Raw genomic sequence first — 6,112 nt, 5'->3', positions numbered from 1 at the left:
TTAAGAATTTTATAATTATATGATAAACATACTTTATAATTACACTTTATATAAATGCCATTGGGAAATTCTAGTTAATTCATATACTTAGGATCTTCTGCTGCTTTTGTCTCCTGCCATACCCCAACCTTCCCTAATAAATACACATATATTTAATGCAAAGGTGGGCACTTAAATAAAATACTTCTGATGATTAAATTACCTCTTCTTCAGCTTTTAGAATGAACTAGCTTTAAAAAAAATAAAATAGGGGTGCTTGGGTGGCGCAGTCGGTTAAGCGTCCAACTCTTGGTTCTGGCTCAGGTCCTGATCTCAGGGTTGTGAGATGAGCCCTGAGTCGGGCTCTGCGCTCAGTGAGGAGTCTGTTTGGGTTTCTCTCCCTCTTCGTCTGTCCCTCCACCCTGCGCTCTCTCTCTCTCTCTAAAATAAATAAATCTTTAAAAAATAAGTCTATGCTCATGGTAAAATATTCCAACAGTACAGAACTGTATAAAGGTGCAAAGCAGAAACCCCCTTCTCCATCCTAGCCTCCCTTCCCCCACACCAATGCGCCCATTAACAAGCACAGCTCGCATACTCCCTAGCCACGGATACCTTTTTCCTAACTTCGGAAGATTTATAAATGACATCTGTATAAAAGCTCTAGGAGAAAAATTATTTCCTCTTGAGTTTCTCCTACCCTAGATTCTATCTCCTCTGCTTGGCAATTCCTTAAACTTACTCATCTCAGGTGACTGCCCATTTGGGCAGTGTCCGTCCTCTAGCATTTCTAGATTTTGGCTCCTACCTTTATTATAATATGTGTTATAATATTATGCAGTGTTATGCATTTGTTCATGTTTATATCCTTCCCTACTTGCTCCTTGAGTGCAGGGTCAATCTAACTCATCTTTGTTCTCCTGATACATATAGGGTATATAGCACACTGTTGATGATGTTGACAGTGAGCGAGAGGAACTGCCTCTTCAGACCCTGAGCAGCAAATGGCTTAAATTACACATTGTGTTTAGAAAAGTTCCTGATTTAAAGTGTTAAAAATGAGAACCAGATGAACCCAAATTCTACTTTACAGAGAGCAAAATTAACTCTCTTATTAGAAAAATAAAAATTAATTCCTGTCCATTTTTTCCCTAGTTTCCTTCTAATCTGGCAGTTCTCAAAGTGTTTCGTGGACCTTGAGTCTCCCAAGACCCTTTCGTCAGGCTCATGAGGGCAAAACTATTTTCATAGTAACACAAAGATGTCATTTGCCTTTCTTCCCCCACCATGTTAACATGTGCATGAACAGTACAAAAGCAATGATGGGTAAAAGAGCTGATGCTGTAGCAAACATCAAGCCAGTAATACCCAGATGAAAAAGTGAAAATTATTAATTTTATTAAATCTTTTGACTATTGAATATATACCTTTTCACCATTCTGTGTGATAAAATGGGAGGCAGACACAAAACACTTGCAGTGCATACTGAAAAAACCATGACTGCCTTAAGGAAAAGTGCTTGGGTGGTTCTTTGTGCTGTGAGCTGAATTAGCCAACTTTTTTTTCATGGAACACCGTTTTTACATGAAAAAACGACTGATAAATTATGGTTATTCAGATGTGGATATCTGGGCAAACATTTACTTTAAAATGAACTAAGTGTGCCTGTCATTTCTTTTTTTTTTTTTTAAAGATTTATTTGAGAGAGAGAGAAAGAGAGAGAGTGGAGGGAAGGACAGAGGGAGAGGGAGAGAGAGAATCTCAAGCAGACTCCCTAATGAGCGCGATCCCATGACCCTGAGATCATGACCTGAGCTGAAATCAAGAGTCTGGATGCTTAACCAACTGAGCCACCCAGGTGCCCCTCAAGGAAGTAGCCATTTTATTGCCAGTAATAATATTTGTCTTTCAGGAAAATTACAATATTGGAAAACTTGGTATTTAACATAAACTTTGGTATCCACCACCATGAGCTCTATGCTTCTCAATACATAATGATTTTTCTAATGAGGTTAGTGGTAATGTTAATGAATGTGATTTTTGGATACCATGCAATGAGTCTGGAAGACAGGCACAGTTCAGTGAACTAATATTTTCCAAATAACCAATGCATACTGTTACCAAAAAACCATGCACGGGCTAAAAGATGAAAGAAACATCAGCAGATTTAAATGTGACAAAGTATGGAAAGTTCATTGTAATGGTTTCAAGTTCCATATTGCGACTAATCTTTAAAAAACCACCTACCTGTCAAGTTTTGGTGTATTATCAAAGAATATCCACAATTAACTGAAAAAGCTATTAGAAAACTTCTCCCCTTTCCAACTACCTATTTGTATGAGGTGAGGTTTTCTTTACATACTTCAACTATAACAATATACTTGCCACTGAATTCAGAAGCTGAAATGAAAATCCAGCTGTCTTTCTATCAAGCTAAATGTTATATATTTGCCACTTTTCCCATTATATTTTTTGCCTTAGAAAACAGTTATTTTTAAAAAGATGTTATTTTATCATGCAATTGGGTTTATTGTAGTCATTTTTCATGAGTTAATTGTTTTTTAAGTTCTTTTAAATTCTGAATATGGCAAATATTGATAGATCTGTAACTCTGATAATCAGCAAAAGCTCTTTGGGTCCTCAACGATTTATAAGAGTGTAAGGGGGTCCTGGGAACAACAAGTTTGAGAAATGCTATTCTAACCTATAAGAAAATGTTCAAAATGATTGTTAAAGATATAATTTAAAAATTATTTTACTCAAAATAAATCAGATATGGCTTAAAAGAACTAGGGAAACAGTGGATGAAAATGTGGTAAAATACAAAGCAGAAATCCCCGGGAGGAGAGGCCAAGGGATGGAGAAACACAGACACACCCACCGTCACACAGATACACGTTCTCTAGCTGTCTTTAACTGCCCAAGCTTGAAATGGTTACTAACCGTCCCTGCAGTCTGAGCATGGCTGAAAAGCCAGGGGGACCAACAGTCCCTCCACACTCTCCGTACTCTGGTGAAAATTGTTCCTTGATTTGCAGGACCTCCGCCTCTCTTCTGTTTGAACAATCTAGCACTGCTTGCATTCCCGCCTTCCAAATCTCAAAGGTTAGCTTTATTGGTCACAGTATTCTGTGTGCCCATATGATTCTATCCTTTCATCTATCAAATTAGCTCCCTCCCCATTAGATCCTGGAGACCGCTTTTAGGCACTGGTCTACTCGTTCTCCAACTAAACTTGGAAAAAGGGGAACAATTCTTACCAATGATCTGAGCAACTAACTCCCTGTATTTCCAGCTTAATTAAATCTTCCCTCCCAATCAGTCAAGACAACTTTACTGAAATACACCGAAGTCAAAAAACTTAAAGTGAGAGTTTCCATATAAACTTTAACTCTCACAGTGCAAAAAAAAAAAATCTTGGAAAACCTCTTTATTAATCAACAACATACCTATCATGTAGAACTTTATAGGGCTTGCTAATAAAACTTGGTGTACTTTTATTAGTAAATCTTTAAGAGTCGATGGAGAGCGAAGTTTAACGCTACCTTGAGTAAGGCCACTCTCGTGGGCCAGACTGAGGCCCATTTTTCTAAATCTTCTGATCAGAGGCAGAGGCCAAGCGCCCTCTTGCAGCACACTGGCTACTCAATTCCTAACGTACATAACAACAAAACTGAATCAACAGAGCAACTTTCGCTTCTCTCTACTGCACGTCTTCCTCTATAAAAAGAAACTTAGAAATAAAACCCAACTAAAAAAAGAACACACTATATTAGGATACTGACCTGGAATCCTGCAAAAGTCAAACGCACAGTCCATTTTGGGGCAGTGTGGGGCCCATATCGAGTGGAAGCTGCGAGTCCCCGCAGAAAGTGTGCTGACAAAGGACCCCGCTTCAGGGATCCCGCTCCCCCAGCCCGCACACATCTTTGCAGCACACTTTCTCATAGTCACGTTGGGGGACTACGTCAGACCTCCTCATATGACAAGGTGTCAGAAATACACGCATCGGATCTCAAAAACAGATTACAAAACAGAAGCCCTTTAGAGAATATGGCTGTGTCTAGGAAAAGGAAAATCCTCGATTCTCTTCTAAATGCAGTCCGAAAGGGGTAGAGAAGAGCTGCATTTATCAGACTCTAATGCAATTAAACTATCAGATTCAAGAAGGCATTGTAAGGCAAGGAAAGTTTGCTTTTTCAACTGGAATTAAAGCCGTTCAAAAGGCCGACATCAGAAAGCTGCTAGGGTGTATTTGACAGAGGGAGGTTGGCTTGAACAACCTTACCTGAATGTATTACTTTGAAAAGGTAAACATTTGGTCTCTAGACTTGTAGTTGCGTGCATATTGATTGTAAGAACAAGTATTATCAGATTCATGAGTGATGCAATGGGCTCGGTTAAATATTTCAGGCTGCTTGTTTGGAAAGATGAAAGGGGGAAAAGGTCCTTGGCTTCTCTTTTTCTTTTTCAAACACAACAGTATTTCAGGGTAGCCCATGTCCCTTGGGTTCATCTCAGGATTGAGCTTGCCCACATACCTACTTAAGAAACCCGGCCAACAGGCTTCAAGTGTTTCTCTCATAAGCCCTCCACGGCTGTGTTCGTTTCTCATCTCAGCCAAGCTCCACTGACACTCAGAGTCCCTGATGTGGAAGGCATTTTTTAATCTGAATGCTGGGGGGACCGAGTTACCAAAATGATCAGGGACAGGGTTCCTGTCCTCGGAAACGTCTCAGTTTGGGGTGAGCTTATCATCAAGAGCTGCTTTCAAAAACCAAATACCGTTTTCTTGTGAACCTAAAGGGCCGCCTGATTTAATGGCCCTGTTCCTCTCAGTGGACTGCTTCCTCCTGGAAAGGGCAGAGGGAAGAACTGTCAGATATTCTGGCTACTGAACAAGAATGACCCTCCAGCTAGTCATAAGGATGGGTCATCCTGAAACAGACCGAACACCAACCGCTGCTTGGGCATTATACTATCTAAACCCACCTCCCCATGGCACCTTCCCTCTCTAGCCCCTGCTCCCTGTGCACCCCAGCTTGCTGGGGACTGCCGCACGACAAGGAATCATAGTTTACACTGGTTCTTTCTGGATGAGCCAGAAACTGGGCAGGGAGGAGTGAGTGCCACAACACACAATGCAAAGCTCAGCGCTTGGCACACAGTGGGGGTCAGTGAGTGCGGGCTGGAACCAGCTGGAGGACTGACCGTGTCCTGCTCAGCTGGTGGCTTTGGAGAGAACTGAATTGTAGTCCATGCTTCATGCGGTACATGGGATGATCTTTTAAAAAACACAAATGAGATCAAGCCAAGCCCTGCTTAAAACCCTTCAGTGGTTCTCCCCTGAAGTCAGCACAAAATCCAGACCCTTCACTGTGGCCTGTGAGGCCCGGTGTGGTCCACGGGTCCTGCCCACTCTCTCTCGACTTGCCTGCTGCCTTCCATCCCACTCTCTGTGCTCACCACATAGGCCTCCTTTTGCTTACTCCACCTGCCAAGTCTCTTCCAGCCCTGGGGTCTTTAAACACATTGAACCCAGAACTGCCCGTGGCTGGCTCACTCTCATGCTTCGGGCCCGCTCAGACATCATCCTGGAGGGACCACCCTGTCTGTCTTTGATCCTGCTTTCACTCGCCCTCACCATGCCTGGTTTTCCTTCGTACACCTATCCGCAACCTGCCATTATCACGTGTGTCGGCCTACCTGTTCACTGTCCACTCTGCCCAACAGGAGGTAAGCTCCAGGAGGGAAAGGACCTCGTCCACCCTGTTCACTGCTACATCTACAGGACGCAGCACACGGTGGGCACTTGGGAAATATCTGCTGAATGACTAGTGAAGTGGCTGTGCACAAAATACACAAATGAGGCTCACCCTGATTAAAAAAGAGCAACCTGCCCCTCTCCCCTGCGTTCCCTGTGCCCTGTACCCTGCTCTGCTTTTTTCTTTTCCACGGTACCCACAGCATTCCAATATACTACACAATTTACTCCTTTTTGCTTACGGTCCATCTGCCTACTAGAACTGAAGTCTCACAAGGGCAGTCATCTTTGATATTCTTCCTTGATGTATCTAAGGCACCCAGAACAGTGCCTGACACATAGTAGGTCCTCAATATTCATTTACTAAAT

General features: G+C 42.2%; 2 protein-coding genes across 4 annotated transcripts in view; both read right to left on the bottom strand.

Moving 5' to 3' along the window:
• PXYLP1 (2-phosphoxylose phosphatase 1) overlaps nucleotides 1-6,112 on the bottom strand; it is a 336,729-nt gene that overhangs the window by 136,723 nt on the left and 193,894 nt on the right. The window lies entirely within an intron of this gene.
• Nucleotides 1-6,112, bottom strand: part of LOC115938511 (zinc finger and BTB domain-containing protein 38) — a 79,355-nt gene that overhangs the window by 13,591 nt on the left and 59,652 nt on the right. The gene's annotated exons all lie outside the window — the stretch shown is intronic.

This window comes from Leptonychotes weddellii, chromosome 1, assembly GCF_054177405.1.
Source record: "Leptonychotes weddellii isolate Sample4059 chromosome 1, ASM5417740v2, whole genome shotgun sequence".
Classification (NCBI taxonomy): Eukaryota; Metazoa; Chordata; class Mammalia; order Carnivora; family Phocidae; genus Leptonychotes; species Leptonychotes weddellii.
The sequence above is the reverse complement of the archived record's forward strand: the minus strand, read 5'-3'. Positions and strand labels throughout refer to the sequence as shown.